Below are 26,846 nucleotides of genomic sequence, written 5' to 3'. Positions count from 1 at the left end.
CCCTGGGGCACCTGGGGGGCTCAGTCTGTTAAGCATCTGCCTTCGGCTCAGGTCATGATCTCTGGGATCCTGGGATCGAGTCCCGCATTAGGCTCCCTGCTCAGCAGGGGAATCTGCTTCTCCCTCTCCCTCTACCTACCACTCCCCGTGCTTGTATGCTCTCTCACTCTCTCTGTCAAATGAACATATAAAACCTTTAAAAAATAAATAAGTAAAAGATAAATTACTCCCAATGCAGACAATATATATTTTCTGGCTGCGGTGAATGGGATTCTGGTAATATTTTCACTGCCCTTATGGGTGTTGTATGACCACATGCTTTTGTAACTAAAGAGACCAAGGACTGAGGGTGAAGGAAGCTGTTGCCTCATATATACTGAGAGCCCAATGATGAGCACATATTTATCTCAATGGGCAGGATTGAACCCCAGAGACAGGGAGTAAAACAAACAAGTAAATCCCAGTTACCTGGGTTCAAATCCTACTTTGGCTTCTGCAGGCTTTTGAACAAATGACTCTGACAACTTTAAAGTTTAGTCCTGCTTCCTCCCCACTTCTCAAGATTGTTCGGACCATAACTGTAACAGTCATTATGGCTCTTCACAAATATTCTGAGGTGTCTTATTTTTTCTTTTCAGCCACAGGTTAAGATTGTACCTTTCTCTCCTCTTCCTCACAAAATATAAGGTGGGCAATGTGACTTGATTTGCAAATGGAAAGTGAGCAAAAGGTCACCTCTGAGCAGAAGTTTTAGAAGCTGTAAGCAATTCTTTGTGAGTTGCCATGCACTCATTGTCTCTGCCTGGAGACCAGCAATGTTTCCAGTAGTGACTGTTTGCTTGAGTCCTAGAGTCCACAGCTTGACCTGCAATGGTCATATAGCTTGACTTTGTTGCCTTGGCCCCTGACATTTGGGTATAATTCCAATAGCAGGATAATCTAACCATGGGTTATCAGGGGCAATAATGATGAAAATTGGTTTTGGGGTTGTGAAAAAAAATACACAATGTTCTATGGCCTGCAAAGGGCCATATAAACAGGCATACAATTTGTGGTATTTAAATTTCATGGGGGAGAAGGGATGGGTAGGCATTTAGGAAAAAATTTTCTAAGAAGTCTCCTTAAAGGTACAATAATGGGGGAAAAAAAAAAAAAACATGTAGATTGATAGATCCAGATCTTGAAGACCTTTGAATGCCATCTTAAGGAACTTGAACTTTAACTTAAGAACAACAAAGAGCCATTGAAGTGCTTTGAGCAAGTTAGTGACACACACGCTTATGTTCAAGGAAGATCACTCTAGTGGAAGTATGGAGAATGGACTGAAGTTGCACAAGACCAGACGTTAAGTAACCAATACAAAGTTAATCGCAGGAATCCATGCAAGACAGGATATTGGTCTTGGTGAGTAAGCAGTACTGATGGGAGAGATTCTAGAGGCATCCATTCTCCCCTTTATCATTTTTAACATCACCCTCCCTTGTTTAGGGTGGCATTGTGCCCAGTAAGACACCTCCCCAGATCCCTTTGCATAGCCTTGTCACTTTTCTAGAACAGTTTACTAGCCCTGGATGGTCTTCGTGCATATTGTTCATTAGGAAAGAAAAATAATTCCACTTTTTATCCATATATCTTCAATAAAATGCATATATTGGGAGACAAAATTAACATAATTTAGTAGAATAGGACACTTACTTTTTAGAGTAGGAAGGATTTAGAATGTAGAGTACCTAACACTGTCCAAAATAGAAGCAAGCAGCTAATGTTAATTGCCTCCTCCTTCTGTCTCTTTGTCCCTATTTAGGAGTAAAAACACTTCCAGGTCAGAAACCAAAAATTCTGGTCTTCCTCTTACATTTATTTAGTAACTAGCATGTGAAAGGTATCTTCCACATTGTATAAAGCAAGCATTTGATACTTGTTGTGGCTGATCCCCTACAGTTTTAATGAATGTTTAAATATTACTTTGATATAGGGAAAGCATTGTTTGTAGTAAATGTTTTCAGACAGACACATACAAAAAAAATCCCAAATGGATTATTCAGGTTTATGTTGCTACAGAGGATCATTGTACCAGGTGATTCCTTATTCCATTTTATTTAGCTCTTTTGGCAGTTTGATCAGTTTTGACTCAGTCATGGTGAAAGCAGACTTCATTTTGCAAGACTTTATTTTCATTAGATAATGCTCTGGGTAATCTCTGATAAAGAGAATATCAAAAATAGGAAGTAAAAATAAGAAAAGCACTGAGAAATAGCAAAGTAAACAATAAATCATATGTCCTTCTCTTCAATGCAGTTATTTTATGTAAAGAGGGGGATAAAAAGATTGTTTAGGTAAATTTATCCCAATCTTCTTAAGGTCTGTGAAAAATAAAGTGAAATTAAAGCAAAAATCAGTTAAGAAGGAGATATAAATATGATCTCAATTCTGTTGGGCTGGGGAAACAATAATACATCTATTAGCACATTTAGGAAAGCCATACAAGAAGACTGAAAGGAAGTGCACTGGGGAATCACCATCTATCACCAAGGAATGTTATCATGGTTGTATGTGATTTAGAATATATATATAGAATATATTTCTAGATTTCTTGTGATAACTACTTTTATAATCAAGAAAAAAGACACTTCTTAGAAAGCTTTTTAGACAACATTCCTTTGACTTGAGAGAATTGTATATGGGTCTCTAACAAGCCTTTGAAAGTTGTTCAGGTGGCTCCTCTCACTGTTGATATTTATTCCCTCTTCACAGGATTATGGAGTCAGGGAAAAAAATATGAGGTGGGGATGAAGTACCATAGTCAAGGGGTTAAGAACAGAACCATGGACAAAAACCACCCAACAATAGTAACTGTGGAAATGTGTGTTAATAAACCAAAAAGTGCTTTGAGTTTGAACTTATAAAATTATTTTCATAAATACAAATCCATAACACACAATAAAACAGAATTATAATGTAAACAGACATGTGATGAACAGTCTGTGTATCATCTTGCCACACTAAATAATAGTACGTGAATGCTCTTCAGTAACTGATGAGATCTAGTCAAATATAAATAAAGGTATAAATAATGCCCTCAAACCGAAGTCCATTTATCTCAACTGGATGAGAAATTCTGTTTAGTTAAACTTCACCCCTTGCTGTTAGCTGATCACATTTACCAGAGAAAAACACACCAACTGAAAAAATAAATGGACCTCTAAAAAGAAATGTGATCTTTCAAGCAGATCTGGTGAAATGTGTCTTCGGCACAAAGATTTGACAACTTACTATTTGCAAAGAATAAAACTGTTCCTCCAGGGTAAATAAACTCAATAAATATTAATTGATGAGTAAAATCTTGGGTTAAAAAAAGGAGCTAAGTAAATTTTCTTTCCTTGGGTAATAAAATAAGAATAAAAGGAAGGACATTGTGTTAAGAACCCTTCGGGAGAAATAATTAAATTGGTTGGATTGGTCTCCACATTTTTCAGAAGTTTGCTTTACACTTCCCCCCCAAAAAGCCACAGTAGGCAAATGAGCCAACTGTTAGGCAGATGGCAATGCGATGGCCTTGCAGTGTGGAAAGCAAGAGCTTCAGAAGGTCAGCATAGTACCCAGGGGCTATAGAAGCAGAGCTGAAATGAAATGTAGGGTGAACAAGTGAAAGGAGAATGGAAAGGGCAACTTCCAAAGAGGCAGCATAAAATCAGATGCCATCAAACTTAACCACAAGGAGAAAAAAGAAAAGGCCTAACTGGATGACAAATGACAAAATATAATACCCAAAAAGAAATGGAGAAGAGAGGAGTCATATGTTCTCATGTGAATATCTAGATAGTTCCCAGATATGCTTAGAGTAAACAGGCCCATGTGATCATGAGTTCTTCTCTCTCTGCCTGGCCTCTGCGTGGCAAAAAGGATAGAAGTCACGTCTCCAATTTCCACTTGGTTTCCCTTTCTGCAACAGTATAGCAGGTAGTTTATATCCTGGAGGGAAAAAAAAAAAAAAACTCTAAGAGTAAAAACAAACAGGTTATCAATTTGAAAAACAGAAATGTAATTCTAGGGATTAAGCCATCTTGATGGTAACACTAATTTTCCTGAACACTATGATGAAAAATGAAATGGACAGAAATGGATACTTTAAACATTGAGATTTTTGCATATCCTCTTATTTCGTAAGGACTTTTTTAAAGCAGTGCTGATCTTATTTAGTTTTGGATCACCCCCCCCAAAAAAATTCCCATTGAAAATGACTAAACTGCTGCTATCACCAAAATGGCTTTCGTTCTGTGACATTATTTCATTTCCACCTCAAACGATGTACTGTAATTCATTTCTGGTACTAACCAGCCCTCAATTTTAGGGCTCAGTCCTCCACAAGATAGCTCCCCACTTCAGATGATGGTCACATTTTCAGTTAATCAAATTCCTGATTAACTGGCTACAAATTTGGGGACCCATGACCCCCTAAGGTTTGATTGTTCACTAGAATGACTGACAAAACTCAGGAAAGTGTGAAACTTACTATCACAGTTTTATTATTAAGGATATAGAGGACCAACCAAATGAAGAAACTTGTAAGGCAAGGTCTGGAAGAGTCCCCAGTGCAAAGCTTCTGTGCCTTCTCCTCGTTGAATCAGGGCCCTCACGCTCTAGCACATCAATGTGTTCTCCAACTTGGAAGCTCCTAATGAACTAAACTCCAAGTGGCTACAACAAAAAGCACATGGCTGGCATATTAAGAGATGACACTGGAAAGATAATTGAGGCCATGGGCGGGGGTAGGAGGAGGCTTTGTATTCTGCACTGCATTTGAATATTATTTTTCAGACAATGGAGAGCCACTAAATTTTTTTGGAGAAGAATACTTCACTTTGTGTCCATGCTTCCTGTTCTTTTGAGAGCTTGTCTTTTGAGAGCTTGGAGACAAAAATGAGACCAATTAGACTATTGAAATAGTCCAGAGGCGGTGGGGCAAGATGGCAGAAGAGTAGGATCCCCAAGTCACCTGTCCCCACCAACTTACCTAGATAACTTTCAAATCATCCTGAAAACCTATGAATTTGACCTGAGATTTAAAGAGAGGACAGCAGGAATGCTACAGAGAGAAGAGTTTGCGCTTCTAACAAGTACAACTCGTTTTTAGCCACTCTGCCCTGAGCAAAATGACTAGAAAGATGAACTCACCACAAAAGAAAGAGTCAGAAACAATACTCTCTGCCACAGAGTTACAGAATTTGGATTACCATTCGATGTCAGAAAGCCAGTTCAGAAGCACAATTATAAAGCTACTGGTGGCTCTGGAAAATAGCATAAAGGATTCAAGAGACTTCATGACTGCAGAATTTAGATCTAATCAGGCTGAAATTAAAAATCAATTAAATGAGATGCAATCCAAACTGGAGGTCCTAATGACGAGGGTTAATGAGGTAGAAGAACAAGTGAGTGACATAGAAGACAAGTTGATGGAAAGGAGAGAAGCTGAAGAAAAAAGAGAAAAACAATTAAAAGATCGTGAGGAAAGGTTAAGGGAAATAAACGACAGCCTCAGGTGTTTTAATTGGGGTTCCAGAGGATGCTGAAAGGGACAGAGGACCAGAAATCATCTTTAAACAAATCATAGCTGAGAACTTCCCTAATTTGGGGAGGGAAATAGTCATTCAGATTCAGGAGATAGAGAGATTCCCGCCCCCCCCCCCCAAAATCAATAAAAACCGTACAACCCCTTGACATTTAATAATGAAACTTGCAAATTCCAAAGATAAAGAGAAAATCCTTAAAGCAGCAAGAGACAAGAGATCCCTAACTTATATGGGGAGAAATATTAGATTAACAGCAGACTTCTCCACAGAGACCTGATAGGCCAGAAAGGGCTGGCAGGATATATTCAGGGTCCTAAATGAGAAGAACATGCAGCCAAGAATACTTTATCCAGCAAGGCTCTCATTCAGAATAGAAGGAGAGATAAAGAGCTTCCAAGATAGGCAGAAACTGAAAGAATATGTGACCACCAAACCGGCTCTCCAAGAAATACTAAGGGGACTCTGTAAAAGGAAGAGGAAGCCCAAAGAAGCAATCCACAAAACCACAAAAACAGGGGCTGAATAGGTATTACGATGACACTAAATTCATATCTTTCAATAGTAACTCTGAACGTGAACGGGCTAAATGATCCCATCAAAAGACGCAGGGTTTCAGACTGGATAAAAAAGCAAGACCCATCTATTTGCTGTCTACAAGAGACTCATTTGAGACCTAAGGACACCTACAGCCTGACAATGAAAGGTTGGAGAACCATTTACCATTCCAATGGTCCTCAAAAGAAAGCTAGGGTAGCAATCCTCATATCAGATAAAGTTTATCCCAAAGACTGTAGTAAGAGATGAAAAGGGACACTCTATCATACTTAAAGGATCTATCCAACAAGAGGACCTAACAATCATGAATATTTATGCCCCTAATGTGGGAGCTGCCAAGTATATCAATCAATTAATAACCAAAGTAAAGACATACTTAGATAATAATACACCAATACTGGGAGACTTCAACACAGTGCTTTCTGCAAATGACAGATATTCTAAGCACAATATCACTAAAGAAACAAGAGCTTTAAGTGGATCAAATCCAACTGGGCCAGATGGATTTCACAGATATATACAGAACTTTGCATCCGAACACAATTGAATACACATTCTTCTCAAGTGCACATGGAACTTTCTCCAAAATAGACCACATACTGGGTCACAAATCAGGTCTCAACCGATACCAAAAGATTGGATTGTCCCCTGCATATTTTCAGACCATAATGCTTTGAAACTTGAACTCAATCACAAGAAGAAATTTGGAAGAAATTCAAACACGTGGAGGTTAAAGACCATCCTGCTAAAAGATGAAAAGGTCAACCAGGAAATCAGAGAAGAATTTTAAAAATTCATAGAAACTAATGAGAATGAAGATACAACCATTCAAAATCTTAGGGATACAGCAAAAGCAGTCCTGAGAGGGAAATACATCACAATACAAGCATCCCTCAAAAAACTGGAAAGAACTCAAATACACAAGCTAACCTCACACCTAAAGGAACTGGAGAAAGAACAGCAAATAAAACTTACACCCAGCAGAAGAAGAGAGTTCATAAAGATTCGAGCAGAACTCAATGAAATCGAGACCAGAAGAACTGTGGAACAGATTAACAAAACCAGGAGATGGTTCTTTGAAAGAATTAATAAGATAGATAAACCACTAGCCAGCCTTATTAAAAACAAAAGAGAAAAGACTAATTAATAAAATCATGAATGAAAAAGGAGAGATCACAATCAATACCGAGGAAATACAAACGATTTTAAAAACATATTATGAACCGCTATACGCCAATAAATTAGGAATCTAGAAGAAATGGACGCATTTCTGGAAAACTACAAACTACCAAAACTGGAACAGGAAGAAATAGAAAACCTGAATAGGCCGATAACCAGGGAGGAAATTGAAGCAGTCATAAAAACTTCCCAAAACAAAAAAGTTCAGGGCCAGATGGCTTCCCAGGGGAATTCTATCAAACATTTAAAGAAGAAACCATACCTATTCTACTAAAGCTGTTCTGAAAGATAGAAAGAGATGGAGTACTTCCAAATTCGTTCTATGAGGCCCACATCACCTTAATTCCAAAACCAGACAAAGACCCCACCAAAAAGGAGAATTATAGACCAATATCCCTGATGAACGTGGATGCAAAAATTCTCAACAAGATACTAGCCAGCAGGATCCAACAGTACATTAAGATGATTATTCACCATGACCAAGTGGGATTTATCCCTGGGATGCAAGGCTGGTTCAACACTAGTAAAGCAATCAACGTGATAAATCATATCAACAAGAGAAAAAACAAGAACCATATGATCCTCTCAATAGATGCTGACAAAATACAGCATCCATTCCTGATCAAAACTCTTCAGAGTATAGGGATAGAGGGAATATTCCTCAGCATCTTAAAAGCCATCTACAAAAAGCCCACAGCAAATGTCATTCTCAATGGGAAATCACTGGGATCCTTTCCCCTAAGATCAGGAACACAACAGGGATGTCCACTCTCACCACTGCTATTCAACATAGTACTAGATGTTCTAGCCTCAACAATCAGGCAACAAAAAGAAATAAAAGTCATTCAAATTGGCAAAGAAGAAGTCAAACTCTCCCTCTTTGCAGTTGACATGATACTGTACACAGAAAACCCAAAAGACTCCACCCCAAGATTGCTAGAACTCATACAGCAATTTGGGCAGGTTACAAAATCAAATGCCCAGAAATCAGTGGCATTTCTATACACTAACTGAAGAAAAAGAAATTAAGGAGTCAATCCCATTTACAATTGCACCCAAAAGCATAAGATACCCAGGGATAAACTTAGCCAAAGAGGTAAAGGATCTGTACCCTAAAAACTACAGAACACTTCTGAAAGAAATTGAGGAAGACACAAAGAGATGGAAAAATACTCCATGCTCATGGATTGGAAGAATTAATATTGTGAAAATGTCAATGCTACCCAGGGCAATTTACACATTCAATGCAATCCCTATCAAAATACCATGGACTTTCTTCAGAGAGTTGGAACAAATCATCTTAAGATCTGTGTGAAATCAGAAAAGACCCCGAATAGCCAGGGGAATATTGAAAAAGAAAACCAGAGCCGGGAGCATCACAATGCCAGATTTCTGGTTGTACTATAAAGCTGTGATCATCAAGACAGTGTGGTCCTGGCACAAAAACAGACACACAGATCAATGGAACAGAATAGAGAATCCAAAAATGGGCCCTCAACTCTACGGTCAACTAATACTCCACAAAGCAGGAAAGACTATCCACTGGAAAAAAGTCTCTTCCATAAATGGTGCTGGGGAAATTGGACAGTCACATGCAGAAGAATGAAAATAGACCATTCTCTTATACCAGACACAAAGATAAACTCAAAAATGGATGAAAGATCTAAATGTGAGACAAGAATCCATCCAAATCCTAGAGGAGGACACGGGCAACACCCTTTTTGAACTTGGCCACAGAAACTTCTTGCAAGATACATCTATGAAGGCAAGGGAAACAAAAGCAAAAATGAACTATTAGGACTTAATCAAGATAAAAAAGCTTCTGCACAGCAAAACAAACAGTCAACAAAACTAAAAGACAACCTGCAGACTGGGGGAAGATATTTGCAAATGACCTATCAGATAAAGGCCTAGTATCCAAGATCTATAAAGAACTTATTAAACTCAACACCAAAGAAACAAACAATCCAATCATGAAATGGGCAAAAGACATGAACAGAAATCTCACAGAGGAAGACATAGACATGGCCAACACGCACATGAGAAAATGCTCTGCATCACTTGCCATCAGGGAAATACAAATCAAAAGCACAATGAGATAGCACCTCACACTAGTGAGAATGTGGAAGTTTAACAAGACAGGAAACAGCAAACATTGGAGAGGATGTGGAGAAAGGGGAACCCTCTTACACTGTTGGTGGGAATGTGAACTGGTGCAGCCACTCTGGAAAACTGTGTGGAAGTTCCTCAGAGTTAAAAATAGACCTGCCCTACGACCCAGCAATTGCACTGTTGGGGATTTACCCCAAAGATTCAGATGCAATGAAATGCCGGGACACCTGCACCCCGATGTTTCTAGCAGCAACGTCCACAATAGCCAAACTATGGAAGGAGCCTCGGTGTCCATCAAAAGATGAATGGATGAAGAAGATGTGGTCTATGTATACAATGGAATATTCCTCAGCCATTAGAAACGACAAATACCCACCATTTGCTTCAACATGGATGGAACTGGAGGGTATTATGCTGAGTGAAGTAGGTCAATCGGAGAAGGACAAACATATGGTCTCATTCATTTGGGGAATATAAAAAATAGTGAAAGGGAATAAAGGGGAAAGGAGAGAAAATGAGTGGGAAATATCAGTGAGGATGACAGAACACGAGAGACTCCTAAGTCTGGGAAACAAACAAGGGGTAGTAGAAGGGGAGATGGGCGGGGGGGATGGGGTGACTGGGTGACGGGCACCAAGGGGGGCACTTGACAGATTGAGCACTGGGTGTTATGCTATATGTTGGCAAGTCGAACTCCAATAAAAAAAATATATATATACAAAAAAAAAAAAACAGGAAAGAAAGAAATAGTCCAGACATCAAATGACAGGAAACCATGGTACAGAACAGTGCAGGAATACCAGAAAAGAGAACCAACAAGATTCACAGGTCCTGGAGGCACAAACAGGAGAGGTTGAAGATGATTCCTGAATGTCTAGCATGCCTGACTAGGAATATGGTATCACTGAAAACAATGAGGAACTGTCCTAGTTTGCTCAGGCTGCTCTAATAAAATACCATTAACTGGATGGCTTAAATAACAGACATTTATTTTTCACAGTTCTGGAGGCTGGGAAGTCCAGGGTTGAGGTGCCAGCCAATTTCATTCCTTTGGGGCCTGTCTTTCTGCCTTGCTAACAGCTGTCTTCTCGCTGTGTCCTCACATGGAAGGGAGAGAGAGGAAGCAAGTTCTCTTGCTCAGGAACAAATAGTATCATTTCCCATATTCTAAAACCTAGCACTGAAATCACCCCAAGCATCCTCAACCACGATTTCCAAGGTATCCTGACTTGACTCCACCTCTTTTTACAGCATCATGTGTTGTCACTCCTTTTCACTCTTCTCACTCAATAACGTTGAGATACAGATAATTCACGAATGTGTCACAGTATTTTAAGGATTCCTGTTCTCACTCATGCTATTCCCTGTGTGGAATACTCTTTTGATATCCAACTTTTTTTTTTCTCTTAGGGATGCTCATCTTCCAAGGTTCAGCTCCAGGATCATCTCTTCATAAAGCTTTGTGGGAACACATCTCACAGGTACCCTGGGATGCCATCATAGGATAGAGTGTGTCACCGATCCATTAGTCTGCCTTTTCCATTAGACTGTCAGTCCTTGACAGCAGAGATTCTGTGCACTCTACTCTCTACCTCTAATATTTAATAGTGTATGGCATTTGACCGCAGCAAATTTTTTTTAATTTCTTAAGCGTGTCCAGTTAGTTAATTAACTGACTTTTCAACACTGAAACAAACATTTGTGAGTGATTAATGTGCAAAACAATCCCTGGAGTGCTCTGCTTTTCTTTCCCATGTGCTGCACTTGTTATTTAAGTGTCTATTTGAAAGGGCCAATGTCTAGACGGGCCAAAATAGGCAAGAACAAAAATTCTAAGTGTATTTCCTTTCGAGAAACATAATCTATTTCTAAAACAACCTTGTGGAAAGTCCCTGAAGAATAGAGTGGAATAGAGCATCTTTTCATGAGTCACCTCACTCAGCTGTTTCCCCATGAAGAACATGGAAGGTTTGTTTGACATGAAAATACTAGAAAATGAGACATGGAAAAATTATATGGACATGGCAAAGGATGCTAAACACTAAAAGAGATCATTCAAGTTGGCACAAAAATATAGATAAGCCATGTTTCTAAAAGAGTATAAATATGATCAAAGCAATTAGAATGAGAGATGATTTGGGCAGAAAAATCTAGAAGACGTTAAATTAGAAATTTTATTTTGTTCAGATTGTACTGTATTTTCTTTGAGATTGCAAGTTCCTAACCCCATGACTGTTTTTATTGAACACCCACAGTGAATGAGGCTTTGTTCAGCAGGATCTAACAAAACACCAGTGTAAATCATTCAGCAAGCATGGCCAAAGGATCACTACACCAACAATTAATCAGGCTTTCTGCTCATTCTCCTTTCCAGGGGTTAAAAGTTATAAGTATTATGTCTAATAAATTGAAATCTGCCATATATCTACTAGGTCACAGAGCACGCATTATAAAATAAAAACATGCCAAAACAAAATCGGTGGTCACTTACATTATTTCCTGAAGCATTTTCAAACACATCCAATCTAAAAATAGATTTGTAAAACAAGCTGTTATCAATTTAGAAAAGAACACAAAGTTAAATTCTCTATAATCCTGAGCAGAAATAAAGGGTTCATCAATTGTACAGACTGTAATTTAGCAAAAGCTCATTGTGACATCTTGTTCAATATCCTGAAAACAAAAAATACTCAACACCTATAAAAACAGCAAAATGAATAGCTTCAGAATGGGCTGATATGCCAACAACCACACACAAAAAAACTATATAAATGAGAGATTTTGCTGTGGCTAAAGAAACACTGATAAAAGGAATCTTGAATAAGAACTATGAGATTAAAAAAATAATAAAAAATAAATAAATAAAAAATTTAAAAAAAGAACTGAAATTGAATGCTAAGAATTAAAAGAATGCTTATGATTTCTGATTTGCTTGGAATTTGTGACAAGACATTCTGATACATTTTTATATTCTTGAGAATTGTTTTTGTATATTACAGTAGCTCATAATTCAGGGTTCAATTCTTCAATCTAAAACCTAACATTTGGGCAGCCCCAGTGGCTCAGCAGTTTAGCACCGCCTTTGGCCCAGGGCATGATCCTGGAGACCCGAGATCGAGTCCCACATCGGGCTCCCTGCACGGAGCCTGCTTCTCCCTCTCCCTCTGCCTCTCTCTGTCTCTGTCTCTCATGAATAAATAAATAAATAAATAAATAAATAATCTTTAAAATAAAATAAAACCTAACATTTTTGAGCACCTACTATATATATACACACATATATACACATATACATATACACACATATATATACATATATATGTGTGTGTATATATATAATTAGGTAAATTATATATACACATATATATCAGAAATTAGGTAAATTAAAACAAAAGTCCTGTTGTCAAGGAGTGAACCCTCCTCTTCTAGTGGAAACTAACATGTAACTAATTACAAAACTAATGATCAATTTCAATGATAAAAGTATTTCCCCCAGATGGATGGTCTAGAGATATTGACAACTTCCTCCAAAAGGATGACTTTAGATAGAGAAGCAGGCAGGGCCCATTTCAAGAAGGGAGAACAAAGTTTTTGCTTTTTGTCACAAACTAGATTGTAAGTTTACTGAAGGCAGAGACTGTCTTTCCCTTCTTTATAAAACTCAGTGCAGAGTAAAGTTTCAATGACCTTGGTTAATTGCCAAATATAGTTCTGCTTAATGAAATTAGCTAATTTAGAATTTGACAAATTGGAGGCACCCAACGAAAAAAGAATAATGGGACAATAAGAAGTCTTCAGGGTGTCTAGGTGGCTCCATCAGTTAAGTATCTGACTCTTGATCTCAGCTCAGGTCTTGATCTTATTAGGGTCATGAGTTCAAGTCCCACATTGGGTGTGGAGCCCACTAAAAAAATTAATGTCAAATCTTCACAAAACTGAAAATAATTCATTCATATCTCTTCAAAAGAAAAATATAATCTGTCAGAGTTAGCCATAGGATTGATAAATATTAGTCTGAAGCCAAATACTGTTTCCAGGTTTGCTGATTCATGTGGCTCATATCCCACAGTCACTACCTCAAGTACAAGCAAATTCTGGGTTTCACATACCCCAAATGTAAAAAGAAGCTTTTGGTGTGAATACTTAAAGGCTCTGGCTTGTACTGGCTTTAACAGAAAAAATATAAGTACGTCCAAGGTAATTTTAATCTTGACTACAACTGAGAGATTTAAAGCTTTGTCACTGGAGAAAGGAATAAGAAAGACAAAGAACAAAATGAAAGAAGAATAGAAATAAAGAAAAAAAAGGGAGAAGGAGTAAAGAAGAAAAAGAAAACAATGTGGGAAATATGAGAGAGACACAGATATTCCATCACTAGGATCCGAATTATTACCCAAGTTCTACACTAGAAAAATCTCTATATGATGTCCTCAGTAATCACCAAAGACTTGGATAATAATTGCATATCAAAATGCACAGAAATCCATACAACCCGTCACTTTACTTTTTGAAAAGTGGAGTTATTCTCTTCTGTTATTTATGATTTGAGATGTCCATTTGTTCTGATTTTCTAGTGTATATGCTTCCTTGAGATTAACTTCAACTGTCTCTTCAAGTCAGCTATTATTCTTAGTTCCTAGCACCCAATCACCATCAGTCAAGTTAGTAGATGCTATTGCCCAGGACGTTCCCATGGAAGTTGAGAAAAAGCTCAGGTTCTCCAATAGCATTAGGAATAGCCCTTAGTCTGGGAGCTTTGGTGTAATTTACAGCAGTATAATACCAGGTCAGTTTGCACTTGTCAGCATTTGTAGTATATAAGAGTAATAGTTTTATTTTTAAAGATTATATTTATTTATTTGAGAGAGAGGGAGAGAAAGCATGTGCAAGGGGAAGGGGCAGAGGGAGAGGGAAAAGCAGACTCCCCGCCAAGGAGGAAGTCAATGTGGGGCTTGATCCCAAGACTCTGAGATCATGACCTGAGCAGAAGGCAGATGCTTAGCTGACTGAGCCACCCAGGCGCCCCTAGAGTAATTGAGTTTTAAAGCAGTTCTATGAGGGACAAGTTTTTGGTGTGTGAAAACGTTCAATGACAAGTAGGCACAAAAATGGTGGGGGAGCGGGGGATGTGCAATGCCATTCAACAGCCAGTCCACTTCTAATTTCTTCCCAAACTGTTTTAATTGGTCCTCATTGTTGTGAAAATAATCTGGCTCATATTTTAAGTAAAGATTGCCTATTTTTTGTTTGATTGTTTTTGAGAATGAAGGAGGCTTTTCACTACTTATTTTAGTAACTATTATCAGAAAATATGACTCTTTCCTTTAGATGTATTATTTATTCTATAAATGGTGTGAAATGTATGTAAATTCAGGGTTATTTTATCCCTCTCCATTGTTCTGAGCAATGTTGAATAGACTGGGAGTAGGGTCTCTGCATGGATCAGATGATAGTTTACAGAATGAAAGAAGAAAAAACATTGATATTACTCTGATTTTTTGTTTATTACTTCGATTAAGTTATCCAAGTAATGAGAGTCGAAAAGAAAAAACTAGTTGTTGTCTCTCACATATTCTTCTTGATAAAGATCACTTTACCAAGGCCAAATATCTTGTAAACGTGGTCTTCTCTCCCCAGAGATTCCAATGCATGCTATCCTTGACCTGGATTTCATTAAAGTATATATCTTAAATTTCCCAATTATCACTCAACTCAATCAATCATCCATCAAAAACTATTCAAACTATCAGTTAATCCCCAAGCACTATTCTAAAATGATTTGCCAAGAGTCCATTATCTTAAAAGCATGTGAGGCGCTGATAACTCTGTGCTATTGATCAGCGTGTTCCTTATCAGCCTGCCCTGCAACAGGGCAGTGATCACTGGGTACATTTCACGGCCTGGTGACAATGCCCCTGGAACTTCTTCAAGCAGCAAGATGTTCCACAGCAGATGGGGTTGGTCTAAGATAAGCCTAACATTTCTACATCTTCTGTAGCTAGCCGTGTTTGAATTAAGAAAGAGTGACAGTCGTTTTTAGACCTACACTTTCTTAGAGACTCAGAAAAATAATTCATAATTTTAAAAGCCAGCAAGTAGGACCTTCCTATTGAGCAAGTGCTTCATAAATCCTTGATTTAGAGTCACAGATCTGACAGAGATCTCGCAGATCACTCCAGCAAGTGCTTCCCAACGTTTTCTGATGCTCAAATCCCTTTCATTGTAATATGCTATCTTGAGATCTCCCTAGAATCGTAGCTCCTTGGAATGTGATCTAGAACAGGACGAGGATTCAGGTGGACATGACCCCTTGGCCCAGTGATTCTTCACCCCCTAGAGAGGAGAACAACTGAAAGAAGGTTAATACATTATTACCTAACTTTCTTATCTTTGCCAATCCGATAGGTAAAAACCTAACCTCAGAACAGTTTTAATTGAAATTTCTCTTATTATGAACAAAGCTCAACATACATGACTTTACTTTGAAAGTAAATAATTCATAAACCCAGGACTGCTATTAGTTAATTTAGTCAGCTCTAGATTACCTGAGATCATGGGTAGAGGTGGTCATTTTTCCTGAATTGTCAAAAACGATATACAATGATTTAACGATGATATACAATGATTTCATGCTAACTTATTTCATTAAAAATGTACAAGTCTACTTTTTAATCCAAAAATATTTAAAAGAATGCAAAAAAGAAAAAACCACCAAAACTATGTTTAGGAGCACTAGATATTACATAAAACACTTAACCAAAAACATGGCCACAAGGTTCTGCTTTTTAATATCTTACAACAGTGCTTAAGTTAGGTAAAGGCATAGTTCAGAGCAAATGTTCTTCCTTCCCCTTTCCTCCCTCGGAGTCAAAGACCTAAATAAATGGAGAGATATGCTGTGTCATGAATTGGAAAACTCTGTACTTCTAAGATGAAAAAATCAGACTTCTCCAAGCTCCATACATTCAGAGCAATCCCAATAAAAATCCCAGCAGGAATCTTTTTTATGAAAAGCAACAAATTGATTATAAAGTTTATGAGGAAAGGCAAAAAATTTAGAATAGCTAAAATACTTTTTTAAAAGAGGTCAAAGTCGGAGAACCCATACTACCTGATTTCAAGACTTACTGTAAAAACTACAGTAATCAAGGCAGTGCAGTATTGGTGAAAGGACACGTCATAGATTATTGAAAATGAACTAGACCCACACACAGTGATCAATAGATTTTCAAGAAAGGTGCAAAGGCAAGTTAATGGATAATACACACACACACACACACACACACACACACACACACACACACAGCTATGTGTTTCCTAATGTCTACAGAACTCATGCAAATAGTATTCTTACCTTCCCTCATGTGGCCAGTTACATACATCCTTGTCTCAGGCCTTTTCCAAAGAACTTATGTGTCACTTGATCCCATTCTTTAGTAAAAAATTCATGTGAAATATTAAATAATTATATCTTTATATTTTATTTCCTTTAAAAAGCTTTTATATAAACTAATGGAAATAAATAACAATAATAAGAATAATAGCCACCACCTATTGAGCAGCTATGTTTCAGACCCTTTACTAAGATCTTTATTATTCATCATGTTTAACCCCCTAAACAATTTGAAGATTATTATTCCCATTTTCCAAAGTAGAAAAAAGGTTAAAAAAGATGAAGCCAGGGGATCCCTGGGTGGCTCAGAGGTTTAGCGCCTGCCTTGGCCCAGGGAGTGATCCTGGAGACCCCGGGTCGAGTCCCACATTCGGGCTCCCTGCATGGAACCTGCTTCACCCTCTGTGTCTCTACCTCTGTGTGTGTGTGTGTGTGTGTGTGTGTGTGTGTGTGTGTGTGTCTTTCATGAATAAATAAATAAAATCTTTAAAAAAAAAAAAAAGATGAAGCTACTCACAAGACTGTGAACTCATTCAGGGTAAAGACCATGTCTGATGAATCTGGGTAGCCCCAGAATCAAGCACCAGGCCTGGCAAGCACTCAGTAGATGTTGAACATATGAATAAAACTCACCCCAAGTCATACGTTGAGTAAATTGTGCCACTGGAATTCAATTAGGCCTGTCATAGTACTCCCCCATTTAAAGACACCCAATACTATCTAGAATATAACCCCAACTCCTTACCTTGACCTACAAAAAAAAACACTTGGAGATGCCTGCCTGCCTTTCTAGAGCCCATTTCACACCATCCCCCATTACTCATTGTCCAACTTCTGTTCCTCAACCACAGCAAGCTTAGGGCTTTGTCATTAACTGCTGCTTCTGCCTATATTAGCCCTCATTCCCCTCTCTCATCTATACATGGCTCTATCCTTCTAGTCATTAGGATCATGGTTTAGAGACACCTGAGTGGCTCAGAAGTTGAGGGTCTGCCTTTTGGCTCAGGGCGTGATCCCCGGGTCCTGGGATCGAGTTCTGCATTGGGCTCCCTGAGAGGAGCTTGCTTCTCCCTCTGCCTATGTCTCTGCCTCTCTCTCTGTGTCTCTCATGAATAAATAAATAAAATCTTTTTTTAAAAAAGGATCATGGTTTAAATGCCACCTCCATAGGCCTTCTCTAACCCACCCCTATCCCCCTCACCCACTGCTAGTAGTATAAAATAGCCACCCAGTGACTTCCTATTATTTATAGTACTATTGTAATTTTCTATATTGCACTTATCATGTTCCAACGTTTTTCTTATATGCTTACTAATGCATTTACTGTCTTCCTCCTCTGCTAGAATATGCTATATAAATATTCAAGGTTTATATTTTTCCACTTACAGCTTCTAGATTTAAAATAGCAACAAAAAAAATTAAAAAAAAATAAAATAGCAACAAAAAATAAGGAAGTTGGATGATATTATTTAGTATACACCTAAGTCCCAAGAGCAAGGACATTATCGATCTTGTTCACCACAATCCCCAGAAAATGGAAAGACCCTGCCATATAGCAGGAACTTAGCTGATAGACTAAATAAATGATCAGTGTTTCGTTTCATGCTGTTTTCCTATGGTCATGCTTATAGGCCCCAATTGAAGAAATAAATTGTGCCACAACCTGTTATTCCAGATCTCTCTGAAATATTCTAGTCATTCCCTATGCTCTGGTACTTCCTTTGTCCATATGGCACTCTGCCTCCCCAGTCTGGCAGCAGCCTCCTAGTAACTAAAGCAACTTGTGGAAATTAACAGCTGTACCATTGATTCTGAGGCCATGCCAGGGGTATTCCCCAACAGGTGCCAAGTTTAAATATAGGCTGCAAGGAAATGCTCTATTGCTGGTGTAAAGTGGGATCCCAGACAACTGTACAGCACTGGGACTCCACAGGGCCAAGAGTCTCTTTAGTGACATTTATGTTTATATCACCAAGGCACAACCAAAACAGTTTCTCTTTCACAGACCATCACTTTTGCTTCTTTTATCATAGTAGTAAGTAAAAGAAATTTCTTGGCATTCATGTAAATAGTTTTTTTTTAATAATAAATTTATTTTTTATTGGTGTTCAATTTGCCAACATACAGAATAACGCCCAGTGCTCATCCCGTCAAGTGCCCCCCTCAGTGCCCATCACCCATTCATCCCCACCCCCCACCCACCTCCCCTTCCACCACCCCTAGTTCGTTTCCCAGAGTTAGGAGTCTTCCATGTTCTGTCTCCCTTTCTGACATTTCCCACTCATTTTTTCTCCTTTCCCCTTTATTCCCTGTCACTATTATTTATATTCCCCAAATGAATGAGACCATATAATGTTTGTCCTTCTCCGATTGACTTACTTCACTCAGCATAATACCCTCCAGTTCCATGTAAATTGTATAGAACTACTCTATCCTTCTACTCCAATTGGCTTTAGAATATCACAGATGTCTTATTTCAGCCCCAGATCCCTATAGTTTATGTATGATCATTTTACTCATTTTATAATTTCCTAGTCTGGCTAATAGCTCAATACCAAAAAAGTTCTTTTATCTGTTGCAAAGTTCCCACAAAAGAGTCCCAGCTTCTCTAAGAGCTGCTGTTGACAAAGCCCACGCTTCCCACCCACAGTGCCTTGGTGAAATGCTTATGGAAGGTAAAATAAAATTTGAAGATGTTTCTTCACTTAAATCATGAATGCATTTTTTTACAATGTTAGCCCATATCCACCATTATTTGTTCGTAAATACTGCACTTTTCAATCTGACATTAATTTGAAAATAGAAATCCCATCTCAGGGGTATCTGGATGGCTCAGTCAGTTAAGCATCTGCCTTAGGCTTAGGTCATGATCCTGGGATCCTGGATGGAGCCCTGAGTCAAGGTTCCTGCTCAGCAGAGAGTCTGCTTCTCCCTCTCCTTCTGTCCCTCCCCACTGCCCATGCTCTCTCTTGCTCTCACTCACTCTCTCTCTCTCAAATAAATAAAATATATTTTTAAAAAAATCCTTAATTAAAAAAGAAAGAAAGAAAAAGAAAGCCCCTCTTAGGACAACAAACTAGATGGTCAGTTCAGAAATGGAGGAACCACACTATCTTGAAAATTACCAAGAGATAGCTTCTTCAAGTTTCCTTAGTAATGCATTAGTCTTTTATAGTCTCAGAATTGAAGGCTGAGGAACAGCAATGGCACATGAACCTGGCAGTCTAAAAATGAACTTTGTTATTCAGTGACTTAGGATAAGTGACTTACTATAAGATAAAACGAAAAAAAATCAAGATACAAAACTGACAAAGTATTTTTTGTTTAAAAAAAGAAAAATGTGGTCATCTCTAGGTACTTGAATAATGCATTACTTTTGTTTTTTCTACTTTTTTGTAGTTAAAAGAATTCAACAGTGAATATGTACTAGTTTATAATTTTTAAAAGTATTTCTAAATACTTTAAGTATTTCAGTTCAGTGCTCACATGTTCTGTAAGTATCAACATCCTCATTGTACAAATAAAAAACTGCTCAGTCAGGGCTTTGTCTCGAAGTTTATATATTCTTTATTTATCATATTTGTCAAGTTCCCAATTAATTCCCCTGCCAGCTCTACACTGACGTGCCAGACAAAAGAAGGGGAGTTATAATAAAGGTTGAAGGAAGAATAGAAACTGGGGAGTTTATATGTGATATTCATGATTTTGACCAATTATAGCTGAGTCAGTGGTAAGTGCCCATCACAGCTTTTAAGATTAACAGTGTGAGGCAGGAACTGTCCTAGGGATCAGAACGCTCCCAGTAGTTTGGTTTTGAAGATAAAGACTCCAACCACCCGCTCTAACTGTAAAGAAAAGCAAAAGGAACAGACGTCACTGGCTGCTAGCTTACCGACAGCAAACTACTATGATTCATTATTTTTGGCAAGCAAATTAGAGATAGTAATGTTTTATTTAGAAGTTTTGTACAATTTAGCAATACGCAGGAGGTCATGTCTCACAGGACTTCACCAGGGTAACATCACGTAGGTTTTGCAAATCTATCCAAATCAATAATGAATTATTCCTTTGATTTAGGCATATAATAAAAAAAAATCAACTTCCTTACTTTTTGTTGTTAAGTTTCATCTAGGAGCTGTAACTGGAAAAATAGGAACCATAGCATGTTTATTAAACTGATTCATCTATTTGTATATCATATCCCACTAGTTGCAAAACATTTCTTTAAAAAAATGTTAATTCTTAAAGGAAATTATGAAATTCTTTACCACTATCCTCCACATGGACTGGGGGGAAAAATGCAATAGCTGCTGGCTTTGAGGAAAAAGTCTTTTTTTTTTTTTTTCTCTTTCTCTCTCTGAGAAAAATAGAACTATATTAGGAATACACAGTGACTTGAAGCTCTGATCACCATGAAGTTCAGGAAATATGTTACCTCGTTCTAACAAGGATATCCTGTGTCAGTCTTCTATAAAAGTGTGTGTGTGTGTGTGTGTGTGTGTATCTCTGTCTTTTGAGAACCTGTAATGTCAGTTTCATATGAACCTTACTTTTTACATTACTGAGCATAAAGAAAATACAAATGCTAAAAAACCTTTCAGGCTTTTTAGGCAAAACTGCTAAATACTACAAATTTTCTTCAGGCAGGAATTATATCATGAAGCTCCACATAAATATTGTGATACGAATTCAAGGTACTTGATGCTACTTTGTGGCTATTTTTTAAATATAACTATATATAATTTCTTTTCCTTTTTCTAAGGATAATCCATGCTTATAAAAAATTCAAACATGCCATAACAAAAGTAGAAAATTAAAGTCCCACCCTACCAAATGACACTTGTCATTGACATTTGTATGCTCATTTTGAATAGCAAATCTTTTTGAGAGTACAAAGCCAAATTTAGTTAAACCTGGCATTCTGAATGCCAACTCTATAGACTCAGCAGGTAGCCTAGAACACGTTGAGAACAGGTCATTTGTTGGTCACAATGAAGTTAGGAATTCCTCATCAATTCATTCATTCAAAAAATACAAACATTGAGTATTTGGAATCTCTCCCCAGGCTGTCTACTTATTGCTGCTATTTTATCATTAGGCTTCTGTTTGAGAGTATATAAATAACTTTTTCCTAAAAAAAAAAGTTAATTTGTAACAATAACATTTATTCAATAATTATCGCATTAAGCTAAGCACTTTGCATATAGTATTTTATTTAATATTTACATTAACCTCATGGAGGAGGGATTATTTTTATTCCCATATCATAGCTGAGGAATCAGGGACCTACAAAGGTGAAGTGACTTACTCAAACCAAGGTCACTGAGTTATAAAACTGAAGGTCGCAGGATTAGAATGAAAACCCAGAGCCACCTCACTCCAAAGCCTGCCTTCTGAACCCCAGTGCCATATCCTTCCACAGTGTAAGCTTTCTGTGAGGAGGGAATGTCGCTAATTATTAACATTTTAATGTAAATGAGTTGACCAGAGGGGTGTACACGGTAATGTTCTACAGAGGAAGGGGGTGGAGGGGACACAGCAATATGATCAGCTGGAGAAAAATGATGACATTGGACACTTTCTTGGAAAGGAGACTCCAAGAGAAGGAAGGAAAAAAGAAGTAAGAAATAATTCAAAGATATCTAACCGATTTTACAATTACATCCCTAGAGGTAAGTTGAATTGGCTTCTGTGTAAAATTCTCTTCATTTAAAAATTATTCTTGTGAGTAGCATCATATTTTTCTGCTACTGTATGCACAGTAACAGATTACTGAGTGGTCAAACCAATTATTAGTATGTTGATCAGGAGAACAAAGACAATTTCACCAACCACATTTCTTTCTTTAACTTTTCTTTCCAAGTATTTTACAGTGGAGTAGAAATCAATAATTTTGGAATATATTTTTTGCAGATACCAATAGTTTTTTTGTTCACAACTGTTGAGGCTAGATATATAACTTTCTGAAGAAAAAATAAAAGAGAAAAATATGAAAAATATTTCTGTCATGTACATTTTTTAATCTCGATCTATTTCATCCAATGTAGTAGTGACTATCTAAATTAAATCAAATTAGAATTTCAATTCCCCAGATATATTAGCCACATTTCAAGTGGTCATTAGCCATATGTGACTTGTGACTACCATATTGAAGAGCCCAGATATATAACATTTCCATTATCATAGAAATTTCTATTGGACAGCGCTGATCTAGATATAAAGCCACAAAGTAAGAGAGCATTGTTATTTATACAGTTAACTAACCTGATGAAAGGAGCAAAATAATAAAAGAAGCCAGCTTGCATCACATGGCTGGCTTATTCAACCCATCTCTGACGTCTTGTGGTAAACTACTTCTGTTATTACCTAGCTTTATGAACTTTCACAGGTACTCAGTTAAATAAATCTAGTGCCAGAAACAGCAACCAAGAGGAACAAGATTCACTATACCCATGACAGTTATAAGTTGAAAGTAGATAAATAGAGGAAGTTCTCTGTTATTCACCCATTTTACCAATGAGAATGCTAAGACTCAAAGAGTTTACTTGTCTAATGTCAGGCAATAAGCAAGTGGAAAAACCAGGGGGAAGCTCTAGGTTTGCATGACTGTGAAACCCAATCCCATTCTATGAACTTGGCCTCTTGCCAACCGTATCATAAGACAGAATGCATGAAGGTGACACTGTTGTCTAATGGAAAGAGCAAGTTAAGAGAAAGTTTTGACACCTGTTTTAAGCTGGGTTCCCCCAGAAACAGATCCCAGGAAAAGAATGTTGAGCGTTAGTGGTTGGTTTAATTTGGAAAGTAATGCCAGGAAGCCCTGCCAGTGCAGTGGGGAAATGAGATGGGGAGGGAAGGAGTCCACATAGGGTGCACTGAAAGAGAAGATTAATTCTGTAACTGGGAATAAATTCCACTGGCCTCCTCTGGGAAATTGTGGAGACCTGTCCTCAAGGTTTTTTACCTCTAAGAGGAAGCTGAAACATGTATTCTTCAAACTTTCTCCTTTATTTGCTAAGGGATACTCCCAGGGTCATTAACTCTCAAACCCCTTGTGGACTGCCCCAGGCATGGGCAAAAAATAAAATAAAATAAAAAAATTTAAAGCCTTCAGGCAGAGAGTCTCAGGTACTTGAAGTCAGAAACCTTTGACACAGAAAGGCCAGTAGAGATGGGAACAGTAAGTGCCAAGAGGGTATGACTGGGACACAGGGAGCATCTCCACAGTCTTGGACAAAGATAAGCTTGACTTATGACTCTGCTGCTACATGCTTTATGACTTTGGGCGAACAAGGACCCATCAAAGATTACACATTTTATTTGGTGGTTGTTACGTCTACTATGTCTCCATCTGCACATTGTGCCAGGAATCCATAGGAGATGATCTGTACCTCACATTGCATCACATCAGGAGGCTCACCACGTCTGAATGTTCCACCATTAGTTGTGCTAAGTTCATCAGTGGGTAAGATGCTTCTGGCTGGATCTCTCTGGCCCTCAGATTCTTTTTTTATCATGAGGAATACAAATAGTCACACTGCTGGATTCCTATGAGGATTAAATGACATAGTCCAAGCAACTGGTATGTTGAAGTCCTAACTGTATTCTGAGTAAGGAACATAATGCATAAATACAGTAAGAGATACATTAATGAAAAGCATAATAACACCTGGAAAAAGTAGAGTGGGAGAAGAGACAAATGAGTGTATACTTGACAGCTTCACAGAAAAAACCAAGTTTTAAGAACAGATGGAGAAATGCCTTCAAATGTCAGTACAAAGAAGAGCAAAATACAAAGCACAAGATACAAACAGCAACATGGATTGGAAAAGATGGGAAAGTCAAGGTGGTAAAACTGTGATGAGGAGAGACTGGGGTAGGGGGGATTTAGATATCATGTTAAGTACTTTGGATTTTGTGTGATAGACAATAGGAAGCCATCGAAGGTTAGATTTTGTTTTAAGAATCACTTGGCTTGTGTTTCAAGAATCTAATGGTGCCAGATATCTTTTATTTGCTCTTCAGGGTCCCCTTTCACCTTTCTCTACCTATTTCTCTGCTCCATGAGGTCACTCAAGGACCTCATTGATATGGGTTTTCTTGGTTTCTCACTTCCATGTGGTTTTGACCAGTGAGGAGTCCTAACAATATGAAAGAGAGGAGAGTACTTCCCCCATCTTCCCTACTGCAGGGTCACTTCAGGATGGCTCTACCTCTCTACACAAGACAATAGTTCCTCTGAAAATATGTTCTCAAGACCCTCTCATTCTTGATTATGGGAAAGGATCCTTCCTCTCAAGCCTAGACCTAAAGAATCCTTCCTGTTAGCAGCTCAGGGAATGCCAAAACCACAGCTTGGATTCTGTCCCTACCCCACCCATACCTTTGTGCATAGGCCCTTTATTAAGTTCTCCTTGAATTCTCTTATTGGAGGTTCCATATGTCTCCTGCTACATATATTAGTAGTACCAGAATTTACTCCAGGAAACAGACCCTCAGAATAAAATTCTATGATTGATTTGTTTATCCATTGAGGATCTTAGAAGAATAAAGTTTGGATAATCTTACCAAGAGAGAACTCCTGCCCAGCTAGAGTACAGGCAGAGAGAAATGAGAACATGATCATATACAATGGTCCAGAGAAAGGAAGCTCTGATTACCAATCTATGCTGCATCCAGGTCTAGATGTATATGGACTGTATCAACTCTTGTTTGCATTCCTTTTTGTTTATTTTGCCTTTTCCCCCCTGCTGCCTTATATGAAGAATCCCAGTAATTACCAGTGTTTTAGTTCTGGACACAGATGTGACTGAACAGACATCAGCCCATGATGATTCAGTAGCCAAGGAGATTTCATCTGTTCCTTGTGATGGAGACACAAACTTTTCCCAGAAACAGAAATAGATGCTAAGGGGCCAAAGGAATGATGGTACCAGATGTCTTGTTTACCACTGCAGATCCGAGAAGCTGTTCCCGATGGGTTATATCAACTGTCTCCTTTGCCTTCTGGGCTGCAGTTTGATGCTTACACGGTCCTAGCAGGAGATTTAACAAAGCGATGAGAATGAGGTGAGGGCATTTATTCTTTGGCTCTCAGCCTGGGAGTTGCCTCTGGCCAGTTGCCTCTAGTGACCAAAGGAGGCATCGTTCCTGCCACAATGAGTGTTATAGACTGAACTGTGTCCCTGCTCCCCGAATTTGTATGTTGAAGCCCCTGATGTATCTGGAGTAAGGAAGTAATTAAGGTTAAATGATGTCATAAGGGGGAACCCTGGGTGGCGCAGCGGTTTAGCGCCTGCCTTTGGCCCAGGGCGCAATCCTGGAGACCCGGGATCGAATCCCACATCAGGCTCCCAGTGCATGGAGCCTGCTTCTCCCTCTGCCTGTGTCTCTGCCTCTCTCTCTCTCTCTCTCTCTCTGTGACTATCATAAATAAATAAAAATTTTTAAAAAATGATGTCATAAGGGTAGCACCCTGATCAGCAGGATTAGTATTCTTATAAGAGACCCCAGAGGGACACCTGGGTGGCTCAGTGGTTAAGCGCCTGCCTTCAGCTCAGGGTGTGATCCTGGAGTCCCGGCATCGAGTCCCACCTCGGGCTCCCTGAATGAAGCCTGCTTCTCCTCCCTCTGCCTATGTCTCTGTCTCTCTCTCTCTCTGTGTCTCTTTGAATAAAATAAAATCTTAAAAAAAAAATCCATTAAAAAAAAGAAGAAGAAGAGATGCCAGAGAGCCTGCTCTCTCATGAGCCCTCCTCTCTGTCTGTCTCTCTCTTTCTCCACTTGAAGACACAGCAACAAGGGGCCATCTGCAAGCCAGGAAGAGAGATTTTTACCATAACAAAATTGGCTGACACCTTGATCTCAGACTTTCCAGCCTCTGGAACTGAGAGAAAGTAAATTTCTCTTGTTTAATCCCCCCAGTAGATAGTATTTTGTTATGGCAGCGCAAGCTGACAAAGACAGTAGGCCTCTCTGGAGGGCCCTCTCTTTTCAGGCTTCTGTAACAATTTCCTGACCTGTCAGTCCAGATCTAT

The 26,846-nt window shown here is 38.4% G+C and overlaps 1 long non-coding RNA gene across 2 annotated transcripts; it reads right to left on the bottom strand.

The window, feature by feature from the left end:
* Positions 1-2,152: 2,152 nt before the first annotated feature.
* On the bottom strand, positions 2,153-25,848 carry LOC119868013. 2 transcript variants are annotated; one of them, XR_005385509.1, is made up of 2 exons: positions 25,590-25,848; positions 2,153-3,972 (listed from the first exon to the last, which is right to left on the bottom strand). It is a non-coding gene; the product is annotated as an uncharacterized LOC119868013 (long non-coding RNA). The 2 variants fall into 2 exon arrangements; XR_005385510.1 differs by lacking the exon at positions 25,590-25,848 and adding an exon at positions 11,908-12,105.
* Between the last annotated feature and the right edge of the window lie 998 nt (positions 25,849-26,846).

This window comes from Canis lupus, chromosome 38 (genome assembly GCF_011100685.1).
Source record: "Canis lupus familiaris isolate Mischka breed German Shepherd chromosome 38, alternate assembly UU_Cfam_GSD_1.0, whole genome shotgun sequence".
NCBI lineage: Eukaryota > Metazoa > Chordata > Mammalia > Carnivora > Canidae > Canis > Canis lupus.
The sequence above is the reverse complement of the archived record's forward strand: the minus strand, read 5'-3'. Positions and strand labels throughout refer to the sequence as shown.